Below are 11,315 nucleotides of genomic sequence, written 5' to 3'. Positions count from 1 at the left end.
TCATTTATTCTTTCATTCACTCAACAAATATTTACAAAGCCCTCACTCTGCTTGAGCATAATATAGAAATGAATCGGGTATACATAGTCCCACGGCTCTCTGTGGTCGGAGAGGGAGATAAGGAAGTGCTTGCCTTCGGTTCCTGGGGCTCGCGGCTCCTGGCCTGCCCAGCACCTGCTCTTCCTTCTTCTGGTAGCAATCTGTGATTTTCATTGGGAAAGCATCCCTCACCTGCCTCGGTCTGGGCGGTCTGAGGGGGAGCCGGCCCACCTCTGGCTCTCTGATAAATAGGTGAACCCTGCCGGGCCAGACGGAGCCTCACTCCCCGGGTGAGAACAACCAATTGGGTTGGGTGACCTAAGTCAGGCCAGTGAGACTCAGCTCTGGGACCTTTACTGGGATGACCAATGAGTCCAGAAACACTGGTCAAGGCCAAAGAATCCATGCATTCTTCCATCAATCCAGGAAGGCTTCATAAAGGTGGAGCTTTAGGTCTTTGAATGATGGGAGACGAGTTGAGTGCAGCCAGCACTCCCACGGGGTGGTCAGCCACCTATTGACCCATCCACCCCATGTTCGGTGAAGACCTACTACACACCGGGTGGTTCCAAGGAAAGCTGGATGTGTTCTAACATGGGTGGCTTGGCAAGAGGGTCTGAGTCCTTTTACCAGCATATAAATGGCTCCTTGCTTCTCTTCCCTCTGACCTACATACCTCACCCCAGGCCCTGCTTCTGAACTAGATAGTGGTCTAAGCGATTTCGTCTCCAGACTGAGAAACAGCGCCCGTTGTCCCCACACGCTCTCCATGTGTGAGAATCACGCATGGGAGATACTGGTCTTCATGGTGGACTTTGGGAAGGCGCTAATTCTTCTCTGAGGGACGTGGCGGTGCACTAAAGGGCTGCTCTGGGACTTGCACTGGGTTTAAGGCCAACGCTGGCACTGGGCAGCTGTGTGGCCTTGGACAAATGGCCTCGCTTCTCTGGCCTGCGTGGTCTCTGGGCGTCTTGCCAGTACATTCGTTATTTCTAAATCAATTAGAAATGCTACGGCCAAGAGGTTTGGAACAGGAGCCAGGGTACGTGGGGCTAAACAGTGACCCCTTGGGACGATGGCTGCCATCTGTCATGCTGTGAGGGGCTCTCCCTCTGCTGGACTCCCCGAAGCCCCGAAAGGGCCGCTCCACTGCTCCCAAGCCAACTTCCCGACACCACGTCTTCCTTTTGTTTTCCCTCTGTTCCAGGCAGAACAGGGTAGGAAATTCTATCGAATGAAGACAGAAGTGCCTGATGTTGCTAATGACATCCTAGGGAAATGAAGCGTAAAACCACACGAGTAATTCAGCTTCCACATGATGCTTTTATCAGGGGCCCTGGAAAAAAAACTCCTTAGTGGGAGGAAGTCTGATTTTCTTGGAAAGACAGAATTCTGGTGAGACCAGCAGGGAGTCGGGTCCTCCTCACACAGATACAGGATGGAAAGGGCTTCAGGTCAACCCCAGGCAAAGGCAGACACATGAAATCTTCCCACCATCCCCTGCCCTGACACACCGCCCCCCCAAAACCCTGTTTCATCCCCACTTTTCAAAGGAAAAGCTACGTGGGAACTTTCACGCAGCCAACTTTGAAAGATGCCTAGATTCCAGGATGCTCTTAGAATAAAATCCAAACTCCTGACTCTGGCTTCCAAGGCCAACAAAACCTTTGGCTCTGGTCTCACCCGGCTTGATCTCCCTCCTTGGCTCCGTTGCTTGTTCTGAGAGGCCCCCCTGAAATATTCCCTGTCTAGAGCAGCCCCCAGCTCCCTTTTGGTTTTCTCCTGGCACTTCTCGATCTCTGAGCTCACATTATTTATTTTTGGCTTATTTTCTGCTTCCCCCTGCTAGAAAGTGAACCGTGGGAAGGCAAGCATCACATTGGTTTGTTCTCGTTGTACCCCAAGGTGGGAACAGGACAGTGCCTTCCAGATCTTGCAGGCATCTCCTGGTAGCCCGTACTCGCTGTCAACACAGGAGGAAGGAAATTCTAGGAAGTGCATTTCAGCAAGGCCACGTGCTGGGGTCTGAACATCTGCGTGCCCCCCCCCCCCCTCCGCCGAAATTTATTTGTTGAGATCCGGACCTCCAATGTGATGGTGTTAGGAGGCAGAGCCTTTGGGAGGAGACTATGTCATGAGGGTGGAGTCCTCACAAATGCCATCAGTGCCCTTTCTTATGAAAGAGACCCCACCGAGCTCCTCGGCTCCATCCACCAGAACGTGGCTGTGCTGCCACCGTGGTCTTGGCCTTCCAGCCTCCAGAACTGCAAGAAGTAGATTTCTGCCGTTTATAAACCCCCTGGTCTGTGTACTCTGTTATAGCAGCCCAGCCAGAGTGAGACCGCAAGCTCACACAAGGGGAAGCCATCCTACGAGGTCCACCTAACGCTAACAGGGTGAGTGCGTGGTTTCAGACCCAAGTGTGAACTCAGCCCAGCACCTCATTCTCTTTGTGGTCCAGGCTTTGTTGACCTGGCAGCCGCCTGTCGCAAGAGAACCTTCCTCCCAACCCTCCCCAGGGGGTCACATCTGGCCTGTCCCCCGTGCCAGAATGCTGCTCCTCGCCCTTCCACCTGGGTGGGCTTCAGCACTTCTTAAGATTCAGATTTCAAGCACCCTCTCCTTATGGAATCATTTCACGTGGAGCCTGAGTGACATAAGCCTTCCTCCCTGTCCTCTTCCCCCTTCCCCTCCCTGGGAACAATTATCATTCCATGTTTCTCGTGTCTCTTTCCAGAGAAATCTAGTCATTTGCCAAAGAAATCTATATGTATGTTTCTCACACGAAAGATGGAAAAAAAAAAAAAAAAAGAAAGATGGCAAACAGTATTTTTTTTTTTTTCTGGATCTTGCAGGGTTTTTTTCCTTAACACTCTGTCTTGGAGACCTTTCCAAGTCAATGTATGCTGAACCGCTTTATTCTTTGAACTGCTCCATGGGATTCCTATGGGGGGACCATAATTGATTTAACTGGTCACATTTTGTTGGAAATGCAGATTGCTTTCACTCTTTTGCTCTGATAAACAACATTGCAGCGAACATCTTTGTTCCTGCCCAGGTCTTGCCTCTGCCCCTCTGATGTCCTGCTGATCCCTTGCACTCTCTGACATTCCCTCCACGAGGCCCGCTTAAATCTTTGCTGAGTCAGGCTGGCTGCTCCTCTTCAGCTCCCAGGCCCCTCATGCTTTCCTCCATGGTAGCACTGACTATGAGGGGTCCCCGTGTTTGACTGTCCTGGTGCCTTGTCCATCCCTGAATCTCCAGCACTGTTCACAGTGGCGGGCACAGTCGGCACGTGATAAATGTTTGTGAACTGAATAAACATCAGAGTGAAAGCCTTGACTTTCAGGGCCCTCCAGATCTGTAATTTGGGGGCATCCTCCTCTCTCACCACCTGTTCCCCCCCCACCCCGTCCCAGCTCCGTCACACTCCCCCCTCGTCCCTCACCTGCCTTCCCCTGAGCACTGCTTCTGCAGCTTGGCCCACGCCCACCCCCATCTCTGCCATGCCCTTGGGTTTCTGAAGCTTTTTCCGGGCCTTCGAGGCGTAGGTCTTCCTCTTACCTCCTTCATGAAGGAGGCTTCCGCTGAGATGATCAATCTCTCCCTTTTCTGAACCGCTGCTGCCTTTATAGTCACTTTGGCATATTTTTTCAAGCTCCATTGCTCACTAATTGTTTCCCGTCTGTTGGCTTTGTGTCCCCAGCTAGGCTGTGAGTTCTTTGAGAGCAGAGTGTCTTACACAGCTCTAGCATCTCCCGCAATGCTGGGCTCATTGTGGCTGTTCAATTCTTCCGTATTGGTAAAGCAATTGGTCCCTTCATTGATTGGCTCAGATCTTAATACTGATTGCTGGAAATGGTCCTCGGGGCGATGAGGAGGCGCTAAACGTCATGATCACGATAGCCTTTGTAGTAGGAGATACCACCCATGCAGAGGAGGCCATGGGCGCTTGGCTTCTCTCTAGACCCATCCTACCCTTCCCCACCCTACTTGCATTGGGCCTTCCACACAAGTGACTCCCAGTTATGTCAACTCTACAGTCCCCATGGGCCCGAAAACCTCTCTCCCTCAGAAGGTGCACATAACATGCATCCTGCTTTCCTGGCTCCTCATGAGAAATGGAGCACCCAGAGAGAATCGAATGAGCTTCACCCAGACCCCACGTCCAGTCATATTTCCAGAGATAATTTGACATGAGTCCGACTCAATCAGTCTTTATTTCCATCAAAAAGACATGAAACAGGCTGTGGATCCCATCAGGGGAGAATAGTGAAGTCACATCTAATAGAGCCAAAGAAAACATTTAACTAGGTTTGCTACTGAACTTTGGAAGGAAAAAAAGAAAAAGAGAGTACCAGGGACATGTGTTTATCACTGACAATCCAACCTTGAGACTCAAATTGATTTAGACTGCCAGCTGAGGATGAACTGGCCTTTCAAAAGGAGGAGGAGATGTGACAATTGGAGACACAAAATTTAGCTAGATTCTTTCCCTGTCTTCTTCATCACAACCTTCTCATTAGCCCAGATACCCCTTGAGGCCTTGAGGCTTATGGATGGCTCCCGATTACAGGTAGCAGGCCCTAAAGACATTTACCTGGACTCTGCTTGGCCCAGCCTCAGAAACCTCATATCCTGACCCTGGGGCTGTGGTTGTAAAGCAGGATCCTTCTCCCTACCAGGATACCTGTGATGCCTCCTGGCCCTCTCTGATCCTGGTGGGCCCACCTCACTCTGCATCCCCCGTGAGGGAGGCTCACATGTCATTCATTAGGTGGTGCAGGATGAATGAGAGCTTCCATGGGCAGGCACTGGAGACTCAGTGGTGGATAGGCCGGCGCCTGCCCTTTTCGAATCCCCCGGAGGCGACACATGGGAAAACCCAAGACAAGGTGGTATACCCTGCAAGCCACTAATGAACATGGTGCCTTGTGCTCTGAGAAGCAAAAATGACTGATGTTCCCTCGAGGAAGGGGAAGGCCTCATCAATGACATCATCATCATGATCTTGAAAGGTGAGTGAGAACGTTCCAGGAGAAGAGGGTGGGAATAGAGGAACCTCTTCGAGGCAGAGGACAGTACATGTCAGAAGTGACAAAAAGCACAAGCATGAGGTGGGTGGAGAATGTTCCACAAGGCAAAGGATTTGCAGCAGGTGTGATTCGAGAGACCATGGGCACTTTAAGCTTTTAGAGGCAAAGTTAAGGAGTTAATTTTTTTCCTGTAGGTGGTGGGATAACAAAGCAAGGGTCTGATCAGGAGAGGAACGTGAACAATTGATCTTGTCAGAAAGGTGATCATTTCTCCTACAGCAGGGACCAGCTTTGGAAGCATGGAGACCAGGTAGCCTGGCTATTGTTGTGATTTTCCAGGCAAAATAGACAAGACCAGTGGAGCAGCCCTGGGGATGGACAGGAGGAAGGGCTGTGGACATTCCCCTACTCTGGTCAGGAATGATATATTGGTTCAGGCAGAGAGGAGTTGGAATGGTGGGGCTCTGTTTCTGGGGACTGAATGACTGGTAGTGCCATTGATGAAGCTCTGTAATAGAGGAAGAGGAGGAACATACCTGGATGGGAAGCTGAGGTGCGCTGTGGGATGTGTAGGACATCCAGGCAGCTTCATGCAGCTGGAATGGAGTGCTCAGAATGAGAGGTGAGAGCAGAGGGTGGCATTTGCAGAGATAGCTTGCAGGTAGGTAGCACCTGAAACCACAGGCAGGTGAAGGGTAGGACAAGAAAAGCCTACGAAAGATTAGAGGCAAACCAACATTTGGGGGCGGGGTGATGGAGAGCTTGTGAAGGATGACCCGTCTCCACCAAAGTTCCAGGAGCCAGAGGAGTGAGTTTCAGGAAGGGCAGATGGCAACGTGGGAAGGGCACGGAGGAAGATCGAAAACTTGCCCAAGGCAGAAATCTGTCGCCATCTGAGCAACTTAGCGTCCCTTTTCTTGGATCCAATGCAGATTTCAAGAAAGAAAAACTTGTAGAGCATTTTGTTTGGGTGGCTCTGACCCGGCCTCCCTCACCTTCCAGAGTCCAGAAGCGGTCACACGACCCAGGCCTGGCCAATTAGGTGATCCCTACTTCCCAGCCTCAGTTTAGGGTTTCAGGACTAGAGATGAGGATATGACTCAAGACAGCTCAATGAGAGTTAATTCTAGAACTTCTGTTGGACTCATTAGGGATGAGAAGTGTCTGTCCTATGGGGTTGCTCTGCTGTGAGATGCCAGGGCAGAGCTTCCAGATAGCAATTTGCTACCTCCTGGGGAGAACTAGCCTGAGCATGATCCAGCGCAGAGGAAGGAAAGGCTGACAGACGGGGAGACTGTTGTAGATACCGGTGTACCCTCCGGATCTAGCTTTGCTGACTTGTTTTGGGGGTTGTTTTTTTCTTTTCTTTTCTTTTAATGCTATTTGGGCCAACGCATTTGTTTTTAAGGTTAAGCCAATATGATTCGGATTCTGCTACTTGCATCCAAAGGACTCCTGATCCACACAAGGCCACACAGCTAATGAGAGAATGCTGCTTACAACGGTGGCATTGGGTGAGGACTAGAGTCCAGCTCTGCATTCACACATCACACAGAGAACCACAAACAGGTCAGTGGCTACAGTCATGGGAAGAAACGAGATGGATGAGTTCAGTGCCTCACTACCTTTTACGGTGAAAACACAATGATTTCCTTTATATCTTTCAAGGGTTGAGTCATACAGGTCAGCCCTGACTTGGCACATCAACTTATTGTTCCTGCCAAGGGAGATGGTTAAGATGGGAAGGTTGGTTTATTTGAGTACACATGTGTCAACATCATCTTGGAGAGGGAGAGAGAGAGAGAGAAAAAAAAAAAAGAGTATGGAAGATAGGCTTTGCTGGCATGAGCTATTACCAAACAGATCTCTTTCTCCGCCTCAAAGACCCAAACCCATGAGGTTAGGTGTTGACTGAGTCTTGAGGTTGACTGAGCATGGGCCCATGGTATGAAGGGCCTAGAGCTCTGGGAGAGGACAGCTGTTTCCCAATGGCATGGGCAAGGTTGGGCTGCTACTTTTTATGGGGTGATCTGAGACCTGAATCATGAGAGGGAGCCAGTCACGTGAAGAGCCTAGGTGAGCAGGGGACAGCAAGTGCTAAGGTTTGAGGAATAGTAAGAAGGTTAGTGGGGCTAAAGCGCAGCAAGTGATGGGGAAGACAGGGCCACTGTACTCTGTCCATGCCACCCTCTTAGGGTACTGACCATCTGGTATTCTCGGGTAGTTCATATGTTTAATCTTATCTTTCTATAAATCCATGTGTTCATCCATTTCACAAATATTTATTACACCAGAGGACAGGTGGCACTAAGTCTTAAAGGAAGAGTTAAACAAGCTGATGGGCAAGACTTGAAATCCAGGCACTTAAAAGCTCACCACTTAGGTGGGCCAATTGGGAATGGCCTTGAATGTCAGGCCTCCATCCCAGTGGACACTCCACTGTGTTGAGAAAGCAGAACAGCTCCATGCAGAACACGGGAAATGTTGATACGTGAAAAAAAATTCATGAAATTCATGATTCTGGGACAAATCAGATATAGTCTTTTTTTTTTTTTTAAGATTTTATTTATTTGAGAGACAGAGAGAGAGTAAGAGAGAACATGAGCTGTGGGGAGAGGCAGGTGGAGAGGGAGAAGCAGACTCCTCGCCGAGCAGGGAGCCCAATGTGGGGCTCGATCCCAAGACCCTGGGATCATGACCTGAGCCAAAGGCAGACGCTTAACTGACTGAACCACCCAGGTGCCCCCCAGATATAGTCTTATAGTATAATCGAATACAGCCAAGCGGTAGCAGGGACCAAAGGCTTAAGAAAAGTGAGGAGAGAAACACTTAAAATGGAGACTATTCCATCAATTAAGTTAATTTTTTTTCTGCCAACCATGAAAAGACCATCATTAGTTACTATTAGTGAGGGCCTGGCTTAGAGAGCACCTGTTTTCTGCTGAGTGTCGCGGGTGTGGGCCGGAGGGAAGCTGTTTCAGGGCTTCAATCAGGCAGTGACATGATGAGGTTTGCGCTTTGGAAAGGTCACACGGCCGCAGCGTGCAGAGTGGATGGAGGGGAAGAGAGGCTGGCGTGGGAGAGAGAGTGAGAACCGGCGTGCGGGCGCAGTCAGTAGAGACTGCAAATTCCTTGAAGGCAAGGGTTTTGCTCTCTGTGTCATCCCTTTGAGCAGCACCCGGCAAGAGCTAGATACAGCCACTGCTGGGTTCGTAGAAACGCCCATTGAACTGAATTGTCTGGTATTACGACCTGGTATAATAGAGCCTGGACGAAACAAAAACCGTTGCCTCCGTTTGGAGTCATTCTGCTTGCGGGGGGTGTCGCGGCTGAAGACAGAGCTAAGGAGTTCTCTGAGATTGGAGACATTCAAGGTTTCGAGGAGCTATTTGGAGAGACAGAACATAAAGCTCCTGTTTCCCAAATCTGGCCAGAATCTGCCTGTTGTGTCAGATCTGTGCAAATGAGATATTTATCAGGCTTTTGCTGCTCGTCTTGATAAAAGACTGCCCATCTGTCTTTCAATAGGCACTATAAAGGTCAAAGTTAAAAGGTGTCCATTTGAGAGGACCACGTCCACGTGAAAGTACCATCGTAGACACATCTGGAAACCCAAACAGAGCAGAAATCCCAAAAACGTGCTTGGAGAGCACCCAGTGCCCACCACGCTGCCCTACTCTTTGGAGCTGGTCCCTTCCAGGGAGAGCAGAGCTTTTGTGTGTCAGCAAGACAGCTGCTGTAATAAACCACGTTGCCCATTTACGGAGCACTTACTATGCACCGGCCCCGAATAAGGGCCTCGCCAGCCCTGTCCCATCTCCACTTCTCCACCGAAGGGTGTGAGTCTCGCACTGCTGACCCATATTGTCTAACCACTAACTTGTCAGCACTTGAAAACCTTCTCCTGCCCCTACCGTCGTCTGGCTTCAGCCGGGAAATTCCATGTTTATGGTTCCCTTCCGCACTGATTAAGATGACAGGAGGACAATGAAACACTTGTCTCCAAGAGTGACTTCTTAGATCCATTGGCAAAATGTTAGAAAGTGGGTACTAACAGAGCCCAAGAAACAGGACACCCAGGCTCTTTGAGCTTGGGGAGTATTACAGAATCCTATCCTAGGCCAAGAATGAGTCACAATGAAAGCTTTTAAAATATAAAACCATCAACCTAGATTTCAATTCCAAGGAAACACATACTTGGCCATGAGGGAATGCTTAAAAAAAAAAAAAAATCAGGCTTAAGCCACTTGACAGGAAAATAAAACAGCCAAGGAACATTCAAATATAATGATTTACATCCCTCTCCCCCCGCCGTGCTTCCAATATGGGTCAGGGTGTACATGGACACCACCTCTGCTAGTGTGCCTGTCCAATCCAGGGCTCTCTCCTTTTCATTTAACACTATTTCACGCACACAACCCCATGCCTGGATGCGGCTGGCTTATAGCTGTACGGCACTGCCTTTGAGTTGCTATGCCAATCTCATGGATTCTTCATGATTTCCCTGCTCTCGGGCCCTTGGGTTGCTTGGGGTAGCTGTTTTGGGAATACAGGATTTTTCTTCCATTATTTATGTGCGCGAGCACTGTTCGTTTCTAAGAAATGGAAGCCTGATTGATTTCCTAAATGTAAGAACGAGATTGTCCTGCAATAAATATTTAAGACTGACCGGGACGGGCGACCACCATCTGCTGAAAAACAAGCCCAGGAATTACTTTGTTAAAAGCTTTCCCTGCGAAGGGAATGAATGAATAACCATCCTATATACTATTTGCTCAGCATCTGATGGTTTACAAAGGTTTTCACCCGTATCCCACTTGATCTTCACGATAGCCCCAGAGAGGCAGACAGGGCACGGATTACAAGGATTATTAAAACCCCACATTCCCCCCCCCCCCCATTCTTAACAGATGTGGTCTCTAAAGGCTTAAAGTCACTCGAGGGAGGTCAGAGAGTTTGGGGACTAAGCCGTGGGTCTCTCCTTCATTCATAGGCGTATTGAAAACACCTTTGTCCGGAGCCTCTTCCGAGCCAGGTGAGATGGCAGGGAGTACAAAGATGAATAAAACACGGTCCCTGCTAGGAGGAAGACCGCGTTCCCGCCGGGGAGGAGAGCCAGTGCCAGTAAACAAGTCTCTGCTTTGCAAGGTGATGAGTGCTCCAGAGCGAGGCGCAGGGCGCCGACCACACTGACCTGAGGTCCCTAACCCAAACACCGGCTCGGTTGTTATTCGCAATATGTGCTCTCCGAGCCGGGCCCGGGCCCTGCGCCCCGCGCCTGGGCTCGCAGCCCGGGGGGTCCCGCCATCGGCAAAGGGGCGCCCGCCTCGCCCCGGGGGGTGCGCACTGCCCGGCTCCCCGGAGTCCCCGCGCCGCGCGAGTGCGGTGGGCGCCCGGGCGGCGGCGGCCTGCACCCCCCACCCCACCGGGGCGGCCGCGGGCTCGGGCGGGGAGGGGGGCGCCCCGGGTCCGCGCCCCCCGCCGCCCCCCGGCTCCGAGCCGAAGCCCCTGCCTCGCCGCGCGCCCGGCTCCCGGGTCCCGGCCGCTCCCTTCCCTCGCTGCTCCGCCTTTTCATCTTCCCCGGGGCTCTTCACGGGCATTGTTAGCTGCACAAGCGCCGCAGGGGCACGTCCTCCCCTGGGCAGGATGGAACCGTGCGGGTCGCCCCGGCCCGGCTCCCCCGTGCTGCCCGCTGAGCCCGCCCGGCCTCGGGGTCTCCGGCGAGCGCGGCGCGCAGCACGCGGGGGCGCTGGGGGCGGCGGGGGCGCGCGCGGGGGCAAGGTTGGGTCAACGCCCGGGTCTCGGGGCGACCTCCCGCCGCAGACACCCCTCCGCCCAGCCCCGGGGAGGCTTCCCGGCCGGACTCCGAGACCCCCGAGGCCCGGGGAGGCGCCCCCGGCTGGGTTCCGGGATCCCGGGCCGCTGGGCCCAGACGGCTCCCGCTCGGCTTGACGTCCCGCCGCGGAGACCTCACTGCGAAGGCCCGGGGAGGCGCTCCCGGCCCGGTTCCGGGACCCTCCAGTCCTGGGGGCGCGCTCCTGGCCCGGTTCTGGGAAAACCCCAGGCCCGGGGAAGCGCTCCCGGCCCGGTTCCGAGACCCCTGGGCCCGGGGAGGCGCTCCCGGCCCAGTTCCGGGACCCTCCAGTCTTGGGGCGCGCTCCTGGTCCGGTTCTGGGAAAACCCCAGGCCCGGGGAAGCGCTCCCGGCCCGGTTCTGAGACCCCCCCCAGGCCCAGGGACG

This window comes from Vulpes vulpes, chromosome 14 (assembly GCF_048418805.1).
Source record: "Vulpes vulpes isolate BD-2025 chromosome 14, VulVul3, whole genome shotgun sequence".
NCBI lineage: Eukaryota > Metazoa > Chordata > Mammalia > Carnivora > Canidae > Vulpes > Vulpes vulpes.
Note: the sequence above shows the minus strand (reverse complement) of the source record.